Source organism: Rhinopithecus roxellana, chromosome 14, assembly GCF_007565055.1.
Source record: "Rhinopithecus roxellana isolate Shanxi Qingling chromosome 14, ASM756505v1, whole genome shotgun sequence".
Lineage (NCBI taxonomy): Eukaryota > Metazoa > Chordata > Mammalia > Primates > Cercopithecidae > Rhinopithecus > Rhinopithecus roxellana.
This window is the reverse complement of record NC_044562.1, coordinates 31,457,606-31,476,462: the sequence shown is the minus strand read 5'-3', so window position 1 is coordinate 31,476,462 and position 18,857 is coordinate 31,457,606. Positions and strand designations below refer to the sequence as shown.

Here is an 18,857-nt window from a genome sequence, read left to right as displayed (position 1 = left end):
CTGAAGCTGGTAGGATGGACAGCCTGGAAGGAAAGATAGATGTAAAGTGGGGAATAGCGAGGAGGAGTTGGAACCTACCAGGATAGGCTGACACCTGCGTTGATCGAAGTTCAGTATGTGAATGGCCTATGGAGAAGCTGGCACCTGCACCAGGCAGGTAAACCCACACCTGAGGGGCTACAGGCCAAATCAGGCCCCACACCTACAGAAGCCGGCAGATAAGTGACTTCTATGGTGGTATCTGGTACCTTGCACTGACCTTCCTGAGCTGAAACAGAATGTAGCTGCTGCTCCACTTCCACCTTCCAGATCTCACATACAAGGTTCCTTCGGGCCCCTCACTGACCTGGAAATGTGAAAGGAAGATAATTTAGGGAAATACAGTTCTATCTTATCTATGCCGACTCAGTACAAATTCTCTGCACAAACTTATGTGCAAACTCTAAAGAACAGGAATCGTTCCCACAAAGGTTCAGGTGATATTTATTAAAGGGTCGGGAAAGGGAGGAACACATGGGGGCTTTAGAGACCACTGATAATGCCCTCTCTCCTATCCTACATGATAGATGCTTAAGAGCCATTATATTATTATTTTTTAAGCTATAAATGTTAGTTTTCTGTAACCTGTGGTATGTATGCTATTCATAATAAAAGTGTTTTTAATCATTAAAATGAAGGAAAAAATAAAGAAACAGTGATCAGAAGAACAAAAGGACAGCCTGGGTCACTTCAAGGAACCACCGCAGGGAGTGAACTGCAAGCTTTTGTGTTGTGTAGTTTGGGGATCAGAATTCACCAGATTAGAAGATATTATCATCCACTGCCAGTAGGAGAGGAATGAGGAACGATCTTTCAAGAAGGCAATTTTGTGATATATACTTTAATGCACACTCTCTCTGATCCAAGAATTATACTACTACAAATCTATCCTATAGAAATACACATCTAGGTGGATAAATGTGTACAGGATATTCATCACAGCATTTTTTAATAAAAGTCAAAGCTCAGAAACAACCTAAATATTCATCAGTGGGAAAATGGTTAGAAACACTTTGAAGGTGCAGCCACACTGTGGAATACTGTGAATGCAGTGGTTTGAAAATGATGTTTGAAACGTGGAAAGTACGGCCGGGCGCGGTGGCTCACACCTGTAATCCCAGCACTTTGGGAAGCCGAGGTGGGTGGATCACGCGAGGTCAGGAGTTTGAGAGTAGCCTGGCCTACATGGTGAAACCCCATCTCTACTAAAAATACAAAAATTAGCCAGGCGTGGTGGTGCACTCCTGCAATCCCAGCTACTCGGGAGACTGAGGCAGGAAAATCACCTGAACCAGAGAGGTGGAAGTTGCAGTGAGAGGAGATCGTGCCATTGCACTCCTGCCTGGGCAACAGAGCAAGACTCTGTCTCAAAAAATAAATAAATAAAATAAAAGTAAAACGTGCAAAGTGGAAGCCGCTGATCAGAAGACCACATATAGTATGATTCCATTTACATAAAATGTCCAGAAAAGACAAATCTATACAGACAGAAAGCATATGAGCAGTTGCCTGGAGTTGAGGGTGGGAAAAGGGATTGACTACAAACAGGCACCAGGGTTCCCTTTGGAGTGATGGAAATATCCTAAACCTGGGTTATGGTGATGGTTGCACATCTCTGTAAATTTACTAAAATTCACTGGATGGCATTCTTAGGACAGACTGAATCTGATAGTAGGTTAGAGATATCTCAGTAAACCGTTCTTTAAAACAATCTTTAAAAATAATGAAGTAGGGCCGGCCGTAGCGGCTCATGTCTATAATCCCAGCACTTTGAGAGACCGAGGCAGGTGGATCATTTGAGCTCAGGAGTTTGAGACCAGCCTGGCCAACAAGGTGAAACCCCACCTCTACTAAAAATACAAAATTCGCCGGGCATGGTGGCAGGTGCCTCTAATCCCAGCTACTCAGGAGGCTGAGACACGATAATCGCTTGAGCCCAGGAGGCGGAGGTTGCAGTGAGCTGAGATCACGTCACTGCACTCCAGCCCAGGTGACAGAGGGAGACTCTGTCTAAAAAAAAATAAATTAAATATAATGTAATATAAAAATAATGAAGTAGTTCTGTGAATGGACATGGAAAGATCTTCAAGAAATAATGTTGAATGGAAAAGGAAGGCAGATGATTCATGAATTGCTGTTTGGTCAAATACAGTGTTTAAAATTGCAACAACGGCCGGGCGTGGTGGCTCAAGCCTGTAATCCCAGCACTTTGGGAGGCCGAGACAGGCGGATCACGAGGTCAGGAGATTGAGACCATCCTGGCTAACACGATGAAACCCCGTCTATACTAAAAAATACAAAAAATTAGCCGGGCGAGGAGGCAGGCGCCTGTAGTCCCAGCAACTCGGGAGGCTGAGGCAGGAGAATGGCATGAACCCGGGAGGTGGAGCTTGCAGTGAGCTGAGATCCGGCCACTGCACTCCAGCCTGGGTGACAGAGTGAGACTCCGTCTCAAAAAAAAAAAAAAAAAAAAATTTCAACAACAAAAAAGAAAAAGGAAGGTAGAACAGCATGTGTAGTAAATGGCTTACCTGCCTGTGTAAAAAACACTCTAATCTATATATGGGTTTGTAAATGTTCAGAAAAATGTCTGAGAGAACACATACCAAGCTGTCAGTAGGAGTTACGGCTGGAGAGAACCGGAGGATGGGGTTCATCACTGCTTTGTACAGTTTTGCATTGTTTCCATTTATTTGGTGGGGCTGTATTTTTCCAAAAACGAAGGACCTGAGGCTGATTTTGGAGGGGTCTGCACAGGCCTCCTTATAGGCAAAGAAGCTGGGCTTTGTGGACATGACCATTTCTATGTTTTATATTCTTTCTTGAACAATATTCATATTCTTTTTTTTACTTCATTTCCTGGTAAAGTTGCTTTTTGAAAAACATCACCTTAGTCCCAAATGAGTTAAGTAATAAAGAGGCTTGTTGATATTTGACCAAAAAAGAACTAGGCACCACTGATGGCCATGGGACAGCATTTCTAAAATACTCCATGCTTAAAATGGGCTTCTTGGCCAGGTGGTTCCTGCCTGTAATTCCTGCACTTTGGAAGGCCAAGGCAGGAGGAGGACTGCTTGAGCTCAGGAGTTCGAGAACACCCTGAGCATCAGTGAGACCCCATCTCTACAAAACATGTTTAAAATTAGCCAGACATGGTGGTGTACATGTGTAGTCCTAGCTACTCAGGAGGCTGAGATGGGAGGATCATTTAAGCCCAGGAGGTGGAGGCTGTGTTATGCCCAGACCCTTTATTCCCCGAAGAAGTCCACCAGAATCCGGAGTCAAAGCCAAGCGGCAAGGATCTTTAATGCAAGTTCGAACTTGGTCCCTCTGTTTTACAACATACAAGAGGGCCCTGAATGATGCATGTGGCCGCTTTTTATAGCCCGATGCATACAGGATATGTAAGGTTACAGAGGTACAAAGGAATTCTTTTGGTTGCAGCATTACAACTGGTAATTGGTTAATACAATTAACAGTTTTCCATTTGTTCCCGCACATTTAGTAAAACTACAAACGGTTGTGATCTTATCAGGGGCTCTCTAGGTGGTGTTTCTGAGATGTGTGGGGGGATGTGTTTGTGTTGGGCTCAGGAAGTTGGGACAAAATAGGGGATTGTGTTTGTACTGGGTCCAGGACTAAGATATGTGGCAGACACCGGTAATTAGAGCAGGACAGAGACTTTCACAACGTTTGTCCTTACAATGTCCGGAGTCTATAGATAACCTAATCAACCTAATCGGTTAGGTCCGGGGTCGATCTTTAACTAGGCTGAGGGCGCCGCCCGGGCTGTCAGGGCGCCGCCCAGGCTGCTTGCCTGTGGACTTCATTTCTGCCTTTTAGTTTTTTTCATTTGATCTCTTTCAGCTGCAGTGAGCTGTGATCATGCAACTGCACTCCAACTGGGACAACAGAGCAAGACCCTTTCTCAAAATAAAATAAAATATAATATAATATAATATAATATAATATAATATAATATAATAGGCTTCTTGCTTAAAATATGGATTTATGGATAATCCCGTTTCCTGGCAGAAACTAGACAGTGCACTTGAGCTAGGCAAGGAGAGAGAGTTTTATCAACTTCAGTAAGAGTTGAATAAAGGGACCTTGAACAACAGTGTGTGGAGGATTTGGGGAAAGTAATGTGAAATTCAGTACCCTAAGGACCATGACAGTAGGGAGCAGTCACTATCCCTAGGCCTGAAGCAACAAGGTGAGGAACTATGACAGGAGTCCAAGAGACAGCAGTATGATGTGGACTACCTGACAGGTGCCAGCCCCAGCAATCAGCAGGGACAGGGCTGAGCAAAGAAATGCCCCGACTTGACACTGCTCCTGTTTAGGGTTCCTGAAGCCTCTCTTACCAGGGTTCCCATTGGCTGAACTCAGTCCCATCTCCCACTTGGGTCCCCTTGGGTTGAGCTCAACCCAATCTCTTACCAGTGAAACAGGAGGAGTTCCCTTATCCCCCTCACAAGGCATGTGACAGGGGTGTGTCTCACTTCTTCAGTGCTGCACCGCTCAAACCTCGAGGGGGAGCATGCAGGTGGGCAGGTCGTGGGGAGCATTTTTGGGCTCCGACCCCACAACAGCGCCTATGGTTGAGTGTTTACAGCTCCTGAAACCTCAGTGGGCTTGTGTTACACTGTGCTCTTTCAGTTCTGCCATCTGCAGGTGGCTTGTGTTAATCAGCTCAATTAGATCCTCTGCCTTATCACAAGGACAGAGGGCTTTCTGTACCCCAAGTTCTTGCCCTAGTGTACCAGAAAAATCAGATCACACATGGGCTTGGAGGATGGGTGCAAGGTTTTATTGAGTGGTGGAGGTAGCTCTCAGCGAGGTGGATGGGAAGCCAGAAGGAGGATGGAGTGGGAAGGTGGTCTTCCCCTGGAGTCAGGCTGCCCAGCAGCCAGCCTTTCCTCCTACCACCCCCAACCGATTTCCATGTTGTCCCACCCTCAATGGCCTGCTGGTGTCTGCTGGTGTCTGTTGGTGTGTTGTTCTGCTCCTCTTGACGTCTAGCTACTTGTGTGTGTACCTGCTAAGGTCTCTCGGGTTTATATGGGCACAAGAAGGGGGGCGTAGGGGGCCAGAGTGGGCTTGGAAAATGCAACAGGAATGACTCTCCTCATTTAGGTCCATGGACACAGGCCCAGAGTGGATCCTTCACCAGGGACCCCACCCTTCTCTACCCAGCACTTCCCTGCCCCACTCCCGTATCACCAGGATTCCCATTGGTTCAGCTCAGAAACCAGAGGACAAGGGACTGCCCTGAGATAGCCCATGTAGTAGCATCCCAGGGCATAGAACACAGTAAAGAAAGGGAGAGAGTGTATCTGGAGGAAAACATAGATGATATCCAATTCACCACCCAAGCTTCAAGTTAAGAGTGATGGTTCCAGTTCTACCAAATCTGTACGGCTGAGGGTAGATCCTGAGAATCTGGAGCCCCAATGACTCTGGTCATGACTCAAGTTTAAAACCCACCAACCCAGAAGTAATAGCAGCAGAGCTCTCAAACTACAGAGGAGAAATGCCCTCTTGGAATTAGAATTGCTTCTGAGGGTGATTTTTTTTTTTTTTTTTTTTTTTTTTTTGAGGCAGTCTCGCTCTTGCCCAGGTTGGAGTGCAGCGGTGTGATCTCAGCTCACTGCTCCTCCACCTCCCAGGTTCAAGTAATTCTCCTTCCTCAGCCTCACAAGTAGCTGGGATTACAGGTGCCTGCCACCAGGCCTAGCTAATTTTTGTATTTTCAGTAGAGACAGGGTTGCACCATGTTGGTCAGGTTGGTCTCGAACTCCTGATCTCAGATGATCTGCCCTCTTTGGCCTCCCAAAGTGCTGGGATTACAGATGTGACCCACCGCACCCGGCTGTTGGGAACAGGCCCGCCAAAATCTGGCCATAAACTGGCCCCAAAACTGGCCATAAACAAAATCTCTGCAGCACTGTGACATGTTCATGATGACCATAATGCCCACGCTGGAAGGTTGTGGGTTTACCAGAATGAAGGCAAGGAACACCTGGCCCACACAGGACGGAAAACCACTTAAAGGAGTTCTTAAACCACAAACAATTGCATGAGCGATCTGTGGCTTAAGGGCATGTTCCTGCTGCAGATAACTAGCCAGACCCACCCCTTTATTTTGGCCCATCCCTTCGTTTCCCATAAGGGATACTTTTAATTAATCTAATATCTATAGAAACAATGCTAATGACTGACTTGCTGTTAATAAATACCTGGGTGCATCTCTGTTTGGGGCTCTCAGCTCTGAAGGCTGTGAGACCCCTGATTTCCCACTTCACATCTCTATATTTCTGTGTGTGTGTCTTTAATTCCTCTGGCGCCACTGGGTTAGGGTCTTCCTGACCGAGCTGGTCTTGGCACTCGGCCATGATTTTGGCCTAGCCAAAAAGAAGATGGTCTTGTATTGGAGCCTCTTGTGGTCACTCTATCTGCCCAAGGTGGAGCAACTATGGGAGTCCAGAGGGAAAAAAGGGAGGAGCAGAAATCATGGCCCCAACTCAAGGGCCCTCCGCTAAGGACAGCTTCAGAAACGTGAACAAAGGAGCACCTTCCGGGAGAAGACAAACACACCACTGATTTCTCAACAGGGACTTGCTAGGTCTGATGTCAGACATGTTCCCTGCTCATAAACAGAAGAGCCAGCTTCCCATCAACACTGGCTCTGTGCCAGGCAGACCCAGAGACAGGGCTAAAGTCCTGGTTCCCACGAGGTGGTCTGTCCAGTGTTTTTTTGTCTATTCTGCTACAGTCATGATCCCAGCTGGCATTTCTAGAGGACTTTCTTAGAAGTCAAGCAACATGCTAAGGGATTTGCTCTGCTGGACTGCACAGCTAGCTATGGCACTTGGAATACCTCGCTTCCCCATGCCTAATTCCATGCTTGGCCAACAGTCCAACCCAACTGCCAAAAATGCATAAGCAGGGCTGCCAGGGATCTTCTGCAAGGCTCAGGGGTCTCGATGTCATAGTAGTTCCCAGGAACTACAGTCAGGGGTGCCCAGAAACCCTCTGTTTATGGGAAGATTCTGCTCATTCAGTTTAGGACATACACACAGAAGTGTGTTATTTATATCATACTCTCCACTCTCCACTCATCACTTGTGTGAGTGGTGGCCTTGAACTGCTTTACCTAAATCTACCCTGTCTGGGTGGAAGGAATCTTGAAGATCCACTTCTGAACTGACCTCCCCTTTTGACAGGTGAATGACTGGAGGCTCAGAGCAGGTGGACACTTGCAAGAGATCTCAAACTACAAGTGACAGAAGCAGCACTGGACACTGGTCTCCAGATTCCCCATTCATTACCCTCCTCACTACCAGGAAGCCACTCTCAAGTCACTGAGAAAATGATTCTTATGGGACTGGTGGCAAGACTCATAAGGTTATGCCCATGGCCTTTTTCTTCCAGTACCTGTAGATAAAGATACAGAGAAAAAGAAGACCCAGGAATAGAGACACAGAGGACAGTCCTAAAGCTACTCCTTCACTTATTCATTTTTTTCCTCTTCATCATGCAAGTCAAGTAAACATTTGGAGCTGGTTTAGTGGTTAACATTGGCATGATGACAGCTTCTTGCAAGAGCTTTTATGCCAAGATGCCTTGTATTCAAACAGAGAGATGTTTCATTTTTTACCCGAAAACATAAATATTTAAGAAGTGTTAAAAGAAAAACTATTTTAAAGTATGGTGAACAAGACATAACTGAAATAACAACCATTAATGAATAAGTATTGGGAGAAAGGTACCAAACTGTGCCTTGAGGCAGTCTAGCAGAGTGGTTAAGGGTATGGGCCCTGGGGCCAGAATGTTAAATGCACATCCCAACTCTAGTTACTTAAACTTTTGTGCTTCAGTTTCCTCCTGCATAAAATGGGCTCATTATAGAACCAGCCTTATAAGGTAATTTTAAGGATTAGGTTAGTAAAGAAAAACATACATAAAGCACTTAGCCCAGGGCCTAGAACGTGGTAAGCTCTCAATAAATGTTAGCTGTTGATCTTTATTTAAATCTTTAATTTTGTTTCAAGTTCACAAATAAAATAATTTGGGCTAAATTTTGTAAATAGAAATTTTGATATAAAATTCAAACAAGATCCTAGCTATAGTATTAATACAAAATACACATAGCCATCATCAACTAGCCTGTCATATAAAAGTAGTGACTTTTTTTTTTTTTTTGAGACAGAGTCTCACTATGTCACCCAGGCTGGAGTGTACTGGCGCAATCTCAGTTCACTGCAACCTCTACCTCCCAGGCTCAATCGATTCTCCTGCCTCAACCTCTCGAGTAGCTGGGATTGCAGATGCCTGCCACCACACCAGGTTAATTGTTGTATATTTAGTAGAGATGGGGTTTCGTCATGTTGGCCAGGCTGGTCTCAAACTCCTGACCTCAGGTGATCTGCCCGCCTCGGCCTCCCAAAGTGCTGGGATTACAGGCATGAGCCACGGCACTCAGTCAAACGTTGTGACATTTTTAAATTTGTTCTAGCTAGGCATAGTGGCTCACACCTATAATCCCAGCACTTCGGAAGGCTGAAGCAGGAGGATCACTTGAGCCCAGGAGTTCAAGACCAGCCTGGGAAGCATAGGGAGACCCCATCTCTACAAAAAATTTGTAAAAATTAGCCAGGGATGATGGTGCACACCTGTGATCCCAGCTACTCAGGAGTCTGAGATGGGAGGATCCCTTGAGCCCAGAAGGTGGAAGCTGCAGAGAGCCATAACCACACCCCTGCACTCCAGCCTGGGTCTCAGAACAAGACTGTCTCAATAAAAAATTAATTAAGTTAATAAAATCTGTTCTAAACCAGGCTTATTCTACTTTTAGCCATTCATTTATTTACACCACCTAATAAGTCAGATTGGGCAATTTTAATCTACAAAGCCACAGATAACCCTGTAGTGTTGCAGAAAACGAATCCTAAGTTATGTAGCTTCCTGAGGGTTGATACTCGTGGGACTCTGATGAGTTATGAGGAACAGGCAGCCAATGCCGTAAGCAAGCTAGCTGTGGTATTCTCTTTTTTTCTATCATATGCCCTGCATCTTGCCCAGGGTGGATGAAAACTAACAGGCTGTTTGGCTCCTTCATTTAAAAATTGAACCTGTCAGCCAGGCACGGTGGCTCACGCCTGTAATCCCAGCACTTTGGGAGGCTGAGGCGGGTGGATCACAAGGTCAGGAGTTCGAGACCAGCCTGATCAACATGATGAAACCCTGTTTCTACTAAAAATACAAAAATTAGCCAGACGTGGTGGCACATGCCTGTAATCCCAGCTACTCAGGAGGCTGAGGCAGGAGAATTACTTGAACCCAGGAGGCGGAGGTTGCAGTGAGCTGATATGGCACCACTGCACTGCAACCTGGCTAACAGAGCAAGACTATCTCAAAAAAAAAAAAAAAAAATTGAATCTGTCCTTGTTTTAGACCTTGTTCTTCCCGTGACTTTAGAGAAAAGGAGATAAACAGGTTCTGAGCCTACCCCCAAGGATCTCATGGTCTACTGAGAGACAGAGAAGAAATCAACGGATATGACCCAAATATGATGTGTTCGAATCAAGGTTTGCTATGGATTTACAGGAACACATGGAGGGGTCTCCTAACTCAGCCAGAGGAGGCTTCTGGGAAGGTCTAACTCTTAAGGAATGAATAGGATTTAGCCAGATGGGCCGAGTGCAGTGGCTCACCCCTGTAATCCCAGTACTTTGGGAAGCCAAGGCAGGTGGATCACTTGAGATCAGGAGTTTGAGATTAGCCTGGCCAACATGGTGAAACCCAGTCTCTACTAAAAATACAAAAATTAGCCAGACGTGGTGGTGCACACCTGTAGTCCCAGCTACTTGGGTGACTGATGCAAGAGAATCGCTTGAACCCAGGAAGCAGAGGTTGCAGTCAGCTGAGATGATGCCACTGCACTCTATCCTGGGCAATAGAGTCAAACTCTGTCTCAATTAAATAAAAAAAAAAAAAAAACTTAGCCAGATGAAGACACAGGGAAGGGTATCCAATGACAAGAAATAGTATACGTAAAGATTCACATGGAGAGTTTGGGAATTTTTCTGGGGCTGTCCCTCCAAGCCTTCTTTCTCCAAGCTGTGTTTGTTCTCCATGAGGCTGCCTCCCTAGCCATAGCTAATAGCTGGGCCAATCACAATTGCTTTCCTGGAAATGTGAGACTGTAATGCCACCTGGACTTTTCAGTTGATCTGGGGTGATGTAAACTCAGGGAGTGTCCGTGGGCAGAAAAAGGCAGGGGAAGGTAAGTGTGCTTAGAAAGAGGAGTGACACAGATCCGCTAAATGAAGTAGAGGTGAAGAATCAGTGGCTCCAAAGAGAATGAGCCTGAGAAAATCATGGAATCTCAGGACCCTGGGGCCCATCAGATACCCTTTGATCCTTCTGCTAAATTCCCTCTTGGCTTCAGCCTTTTCAAAGCAGGTTTCTGTCCCTTACAACAAAAGAAATCCAGTCAAAGGCAGACGACATGAGGCATCAGGGGAAAACTAAGGAATCTAGAATGACCAGAGCAAAGGCCATTCCAGATGTGGGATGAAATAGATAAGACATGCACCTGGCCCAGAAGGCAAGACCAAACCACAAAGGGCTTTGAGTGCTGAGCTAAAACGTTTGCACTTTATCTCACAGGCAACAGGAGCCCTAGAAGAGCTTTCAGCAAATGCATAATACAATCCCATCACTCCCCTGAGCTTGTGTGTGAATACATAGAAAGGGGTAAAGGCTCAAGGCAGGAGTCCAGTTAGGAGGCTAGAGCAGAGGTAGTGAAGACCTGGAACAACAATGGGGGTGGAGATGGGGGTGAGTTCAAGAGATCTTTAAGGCAAGTCCAACAGGACTTGGCTAGCAACTGGAAGGAGGATGGGGCAGTGAGAAAAATAGAAGGATTCAAACAGGATTCTTCAGCCCATAGCTTGGACAAATGGCTTAAAGGGACAGGTTTGGGGGGAAGATGTTGGCTTCAATTCTGGTCTTGTGGTGAGGGTACAAGTAGATGCGTCACTGTGCATTGGGACACTTAGCTTTGGGAGCCCAGGAAAAACATTTTTCAGAACCTCCACACACTTTTTCAGAGATCATTCTCCCAGAGATGGCACATTAAAGCCACAGGAGGAGATGACATCACACAAGGAAACTAGGAAACAGAGAAAGGACAGAAAATGGGAGAGAACAGAATCTTGGAGAATGCCAGCATTTGAGGGACTAAAAGAGGAAAAGGGGCTTTCAAAGGGGACTGAAAAGAAGCCAAAGACTCTGGATAAGAAGAGGAGGCCTGAGAAATAGAACTTGAAGCAAGGGGAAGCACGACATGTGAGAAAATAACGCTCTGCTGCACTCCTGATGGGAGTGGAAATCCGACCACCTTTCACCATCTCCTCTCCTATCACCTTCATCCAAGCCACCATCACCTCTCTTGGAACGACTGAAATAACCTCCTAACTGGTCTTCCTTCTTCCACCCTTTCCTGCACTCTCCTGGAGGCGCCTCCCTGGCCATAGCTGAGCCAACCACAGTTGCTTTCCTGGAAGTGGCCAACCACGATGCTACTTGGACTTGTCAGTTGATCTGGGGTGATGTAAACTCAGGGAGCATCTACAGGCAGAAAAAGGCAGGGAAAGGTGGTGGGCCTAGAAAGAAGAGTGACACAGACCTGCCAAATGAAATAGAGGTGAGAAATCAGTGGCCCTAGAAAGAGCGAGCCTGAGAAAGGCACCACCTTCCTGCTCCTGGTGCTGGTCCCTCTTGGAATCTCAGAAGACTTGAGAAAGTAATGACTTAGGGTTGCATCTTAGGGAGAACTTGAAGGTGACAGTTTATAAAATGACAGGAGACTCTACACATCAGGGATAATAAGAGAAAACTCGTCTTTTGAGTAAAAGGTGGACTTCATCAACTCTGAATTTGCTTGGTGATATTTAGGGCTTATAGCCATAGACTTAACTATCTTCAAAAATTATCATTATATACGTTTCTAGAAAGCTATAACTGTTATTGTGAATTTGAGCTCTCTGGATTACAACCCTTCTTCTCCCCTTAAGACACTTTTGGTATAACGAAATTTCCTAGGAATGCTGTATGGTGTTATGGCAAAACAGATTGTACTGAGAGAAAAAACAAATAAGGCTACAAAATACCACATTTTTGTTTTGTTTTTTAAAGTGTTATATGCATAGACCAAGGTACGGCAGGATATACCACGAGTTGACAGTGGTTATCTGTAAGTGAGGAAATAGACTCTTATGGTCTTCTTTAGTTTTTCTAAATCTTCTCATTTTTTAATGTTTTTTAATTGTGTTAATTTCTTATAGAGACAGGGGTCTCACTATGTTGCCCAGGCTGGTCTCAAACTTCTGGCTATAAATGATCCACCCACCTCGGCGTCTCAAAACACTGGGATTACAAGTGTGAGCCACAACCCCTGACCCCCAAGATAATCTTTTATACAGTAAATTTTCTCCTTTTCATACTGTGAATCTGGGGATTTGTGTTTTTTTAAAAAATCAGGCAAGAGAAGGCCAGGCGTGGTGGCTCATGCCTGTAATCCCAAGCACTTTGGGAGGCTGAGGCAGGTGGATCACGAGGTCAGGAGATCAAGACCATCCTGACTAAGGTGGTGAAACCCCCATCTCTACTAAAACTACAAAAAATTAGCTGGGCGTGGTGGCGGGCGCCTGTAGTCTCAGCTACTCAGGAGGCTGAGGCAGGAGAATGGCGTGAATCTGGGAGGCAGAGCTTGCAGTGAGCCAAGATCACACCCGGTACTCCAGCCTGGGCAACAGAGCAAGACTCTGTCTCAAAAAAAAAAAAAAAAAAAATCAGGCAAGAGGTGTGGATTTAGGCTTTTGTAGGGCAGGTTTGTGAACATTTTGCTCCTGCTGTTCCTCAGGTACTGCAGGAGGCCTGACACACAGACATTGCTCCATTTCTTTTTCGTAAATGAAGAAAGGATACGAATAGGGTCAAATGCTACAGAGAGGAAGTGTTGTCCGGAAATCCCATATGCAGAGACCTAGGGGAGGAACTGAAGACTGGGAGAGGTTGACACAACAGTGGGTTAAGAGGGGGCAGGAAGCCAGAGCTGGTTCAACATTGCCGAGGAGGTGGGTGGATCAGGCACTGCAGGGGGATTCAACCAAACAGAAGGAGCAGAGGCCACCTCCTCCCGGGACACCACGTAAGGGACAGGCAGGAGAGGAGAGTAAGTGTGGATGCTGGTGAGGCGTCAAATTGCTGAGGAACCTCCGGCCCAGCAGCCTTTAGTTTCTTAGGTCGACGGGAGGCCTCTAGCTGGGAGAGAGAAAGCAAGACTATGCACAACCTTGGGATGGCAAGCTAGAGAAGAAAGTGACCGAAATAACAAAAGGCCAGGAGAAAGGCAGAGAAAATCACTAAGTGGGAGGAATATAACAGGCAAGGAAATGTTAAATATGATAATAACATGAAATCAAAGCACTATGTAGGCTGATTTTTAAAAATGAAAAAAAGATTAAAACATAATAACGTGAAAACTGCATTAAATTATTCAACAAACATAGTATGAACCTAAGCCATACTGACAAGACATTGTGGTGATACGATCACATATGACATTGAAACATTCAAAAAGAAATACCACAATGAAAAAATGTGACTGAGCGCACTGGCTCACGCCTTTAATCTCAGTACTTTGGGAGGCCGAGGCGGGTATATCACCTGAGGTCAGGATTCGAGACCAGCCTGGCCAGCATGGTGAAATCCCATCTCTACTAAAAATACAAAAATCAGCCAGGCATGGTGGCAGGTGCCTATAATCCCAGCTACACCAGGAGGCTGAGGCAGGAGAATTGCTTGAACCCGGAAGGCAGAGGTTGCAGTGTGCCAAGATCGCACCATTGTACTCCAGCCTGGGCAAGAAGAGCGAAACTCTGACTCAAAAAAAAAAAAGTAAAGTGAAGAAAAAATACTAGAAGATTTTCTGTTCAATTTTGCTGTAAATCTAAAACTGCTCTGAAAAATAAACTCTTTATGGATTTTTAATGCTAGAAGGCAATAAACCAAAATGTGCACTGGGTTGACTTTGAGTGGTGGAAATATGAGTGCTTTTTTTCTTTTTTTACCTTTTTTTTTTTTTTTTTTTGGCTCTTTCTGTGTTCACACTCTGTACCTGTGTACCCCGTGAGCCAACCTGTGACTCAGCACCTCAGGTAGCCTCCCCAGGTCCTTCCCCCCACATGCATCCATGAGGCTGCCTGCACCCATTTGCCAAGTTGGCCTCCACCCTCTACCAATTCCAGCCCGGCCACCTGCAGGGGAAAAGGGCCAGGTTTCCCTGAGTGTGTTGCTGGCACTGCCAAAATCTCCCCGTTTTTTTTCACTTTCCCTCCCAGCCCCATCTCCCTACTACTCAGGTGAGAAGCCCTGGACCTGGGCTGGTCTTGGCCTCAGCGCTCAACTCCTGTAACCCTCAAGGTCTCTCTAAGCCCCGAACCTGAGGCATTGCCTTCAGCAGGCCTGTGTGCTTTCCTCCTGACCCCCAGAAATGAGCTCCTCCCTAAGAGCTCTCAACTCTTCATTTCTTTCAGGGACGTTGCTTGCACTGACTTACATGAATTCCAGAGTGAGCCCAGTTTAGGTTCAAACTGAGACTCTGCTCAGTGTTGCTAATCTCCCCTCACGGACTTGAAGCACCCCTTGAGCAGTGGGCCTCAGACCTTAGCTGCAAAGTGGAGCAGAAAAATAGGACCATAACTGATGTGATGTGGGATCAAGGGAGGGTTGTTATAAGATGGGCACTCCTACAGCGGGTCGTGCGCTGACGGGCCATCTAGAAGAGAAAAAAATGGATGTCACAGGAATAAGGATATACCTTGATCACCTTTCCAAGTTTTATCTTTTCATCTCAAAGCATCTCTTGCGAAGAGGTATATCTCAACTCTCCTCCAAGTTCCCTGGAGCTATGACATCATGTAGGAAACACTGCCATCACATAGAGGATTTAGAGTTACATCCGGATTTCCCAGTGGACTTGCCTTTCCAAGATTTCTCTGCTATGATATATAATGTTTGCCATTTATGGAGACCCTAGTCTACCCTGAGAGCCTGGCATATGTTACCCTGAACCTTGACAACAAGCTTCCAATGCTACCATCCCTTCAAGGAGGGAGGGGTCCAGAGAAGTTAAATGACTTGCTCAGGATCACACGAGTCGGGATAGACTAAGCCCTAGGCTAGCGCAAATTCACTCCGTGGCTCTCTCTCCACCACAGCACCTCTCCATGTGTCACACAGCAGTTGAGAGCTCAGACTCCGAAGGCAGCTAGTCCTTGACTTAAACTCCAGTTTTGCCACTTACCCACTGCTGTTACCTTGAGTGAAGGACTTAATCTCTTTGGCCCTTATTTTCCTCTTCTATAAAATAAGGATAATAATAATTCCCACCATCAGGTCTTGATGACCACTAAATAAAATAAAAGTGTTTTTTTCAGTGCCTGGCACAGAGTAAGTCTTCAATTACAGTATCATGGGAAACACACTGTACATATAAGGATTTAGATAAGGGTTTTCCTTGTATTGTAGAATCTAAAACAGAACTCAGGGATCAAAGTGACAATTCCATGGAAGTAGGGCAGAAGCAGCTGACCTTTGGGTGCTTTTTTTTTTTTTTTTTTTTGAGACAGAGTCTCGCTCTGTCACCCAGGCTGGAGTGCAGTGGCGCGATCTCAGCTCACTGCAACCGCCAACTCTTGGGCTCAAGCGATTCTCCTGCCTCAGCTTCCCCAGTAGCTGGGAATACAGGCGTGCGCCACCAAGCCTGGCTAATTTTTATATTTTTAGTAGAGACAGGGTTTTGTCATGTTGGCCAGGCTGGTCTCAAACTCCTGACCTCAAGTGATCCACCCGCCTCAGCCTCCCAAAGTGCTGGGATTACAGATGTGAGCCGCTGCCCCCGGCCTGGGTCCCTTTCAACAACTCATTGCTCTTCCTTTGCAACAAAGCCCTCAGGAATCCCAGATTGCTCCTCTCTCTCTCCTTGCAAAATCTTCCAACAGATTAACGTTAGCATCTAAGAGGCTGTTCCTAAATCCAAAGTGCGGTCATATCAGTGAGCACGGACCTACCTGTTAGTGAGAGGCTGAGCTTAACACGTTGGACTGGAGTGTGCCAGTTTGCTCATGACCTTGAAGGCTTAGAATAGAGGATCCTATGCTGGAGAACGCTTTCAAAACTCCATTCTCATCCCTGGCTTAATGACTGAAAGAATTCCCCCAACCCAGGGACACTTGCTCTTTTTCTAAGAGGCCTGCCTAGGCCAAATAAAAGAATGGCTGACAGACCAGGGAGGGAAATATTGGATGGGGAGGTGGAAGAGAGGAGAAAGAAAAGGGGACAGAGAGAGGCCTCCTAGGAACTCCTCAGGTTAGACTTGGTCAGCAGCTACCTGGAAAACACATACTAAGAACTGGCCTTCACAGGACACCTAATTGCAGATAATCATGATCTGGGCAAAGATAGACGTTTCATGTCAAGTTCACTAGAGCTATAGTGCTGTTTGTCTGTCGCAGTACACTCTTAGATTTAGAGCATCCCCCATTCTTAGAACTGGAAGGAAGCTTGCCTAATCAAACTTCATTTTATGGGAGCGGAAACCAAGGTTCTGAAAATTTAAGTGAAAATTCAAGTAACACAGCAGCACAGCAACTAAGTCTGTCTTTTCGCTCTGTTTTATTTAATTAGAAACATTTTTCCAAATCTTCAGGTTTGGCTGGTGGTACACTAGGACCCCCAAATAGATCTCTTTGTTCCAGTGACCCTACAGGAAGTTTCATAAACTCCTCACATATCCTCCATTCACACATTTCCTTTGTCCCCTTAGATTTTACTTCTTTTTGGTACATTACTTTGTTTGTTTGTTTGTTTGTTTGTTTGTTTGTTTGTTTGTTTGTAATAGAGTCTTGCTCTGTCACCCAGGCTGAAGTGCAATGGCACAATCTTGGCTCACTGCAACCTCTTCCTCCTGGGTTCATGCGATTCTCCTTTCTCAGCCTCCCGAGTAGCTGGGATTACAGGCGCCCACCACCACGCCAAGGTAATTTTTGTATTTTCAGTAGAGACCAGGTTTCACCATGTTGACCAGGCTGGTCTTGAATTCCTGACCTCAGATGATCCACCCACCTCAGCTCCCAAAGTGCTGGGATTCCAGGTGTGAGCCACCGCGCCACCCATTACTTTAAGACCTAACACAGAGTTAGATGCAAACAAGCATTTGTTACATAATCAGACAACTAGCGGATTCTCACTTCGGAACATGTGGGAATGTGCACAAAGACAGTACATGCTGAGTCTTGCCAGGGTCCCACTCAGAGGAATGCTCAAGGATGCTGACCAAGTGGGGAACCCTGCACTGCACAGCCCTGAGACCTGTAACTGCCTAGTCTCCCCACACCCCCAATACCTTTAAAGCTGGAGCAAAGCCAGGTCTTTCAGGAAGACAGCCATGTTGTTTACAGTATGGGAACCAAGGGAGAGGTACGGATGTGGCCTCTTAGGTTTCAGTTGGGCAACACAATTCCTTCCCATGTCGGAAGTGACTAGATTTCTTCAGAGGCCACTCCCCATTTATGTTCTAGATCTTACTTGTTCCATCCCCCTGATGCAAGCCTGGCTAAAAGAAGGGGGTGATAGTTCTGGAATAACACTGGATCATTCATCCCCAAAACGGATATACGTATGCACCCATGCATAAGCAACATGCACGTACACACTGTGGGTTACCTAGAAATCCCGTCAATGTATCCTCCTGGGGTACATAACATTTCCTGGGAGAAAGTTTAACATAAGAAAGGGAAATAAAATACAAGAAAAGGAACTTTGTTTTTTGTTTGATGTGCTATCTGAATTCGTACTGATTTCTGGTTATGATAATGGACTGAGGAGGCATAGTAGCAACACAGCAACACAAGGATGCCCTCCATAGGCATCCTGAATAACATTCTTTCTAATTTTTAAAACTAGGCTGGGTGTGGTGGCTCACGCCTGTGATTCCAACACTTTGGGAGGCTGAGGCGGGCAGATCACCTGAGGTCAGGAGTTTGAGACCAGCCTGGCCAACATGGCAAAACCCTGTCTCTACTAAAAATACAAAAATTAGCTGGACGTGGTGGTGGGTGCCTGTAATCCCAGCTACTCAGGAGGCTGAGGCAGGAGAATTGCTTGAACCCGTGAGGCAGAGGTTGCAGTGAGCTGAGATCATGCCACTGCACTCCAGCCTGGGCAATAGAACAAGACTCTGTCTCAAAAATAAATGAATTAATTAATTAATTTTAAAAAATAAATATCTGAGATCAAAAGCAGGCAAAGGGAGACAGAAAAAATCTCCAAGGGCCAGAAATGAAGAGGGAGTTTAAAAATATATGGGCTTATCAGGGGGTAGGATTAAAGCCAGAGGAACCCAGAAAGATACTAAAATTGATCACGTGCCTTAAGGATGGGAATGATAATACCAGTGACCCTAGAGGCCCCATATATAGCAGGAACTATAACTTGATCGCCTATAAAATGTCAGGACCAAGAAAGAGCTGCCATGCCCTTGAATGGGGATAGAAAAGCACTTTGCAGCCTGAGACACAACCCCCAAGTGAGCTGCCTTCCTAGGTCGTGAGAGGAAAGGGGCCAACTGAGGAACATTTCAGAATCCCAAGCCCTAGTATCAAGTGAGGAGGACCCAAATCTGCCATTTGCAATGGTATGGAAACTCAGGGCCAAGAAATATCAATAACAAAAAATGGTCTGAG

The 18,857-nt window shown here is 45.8% G+C and overlaps 1 long non-coding RNA gene across 1 annotated transcript in view; it reads right to left on the bottom strand.

The window, feature by feature from the left end:
- LOC115893194 overlaps positions 1–18,171 on the bottom strand; it is a 49,058-nt gene extending 30,887 nt beyond the window's left edge. The window contains exons 1-2 of the long non-coding RNA XR_004053142.1: positions 17,519–18,171; positions 260–346 (exon numbers count right to left, since the gene is read on the bottom strand). This is a non-coding gene — a long non-coding RNA (uncharacterized LOC115893194). The remainder of the gene's footprint in view (positions 1–259; positions 347–17,518) is intronic.
- Between the last annotated feature and the right edge of the window lie 686 nt (positions 18,172–18,857).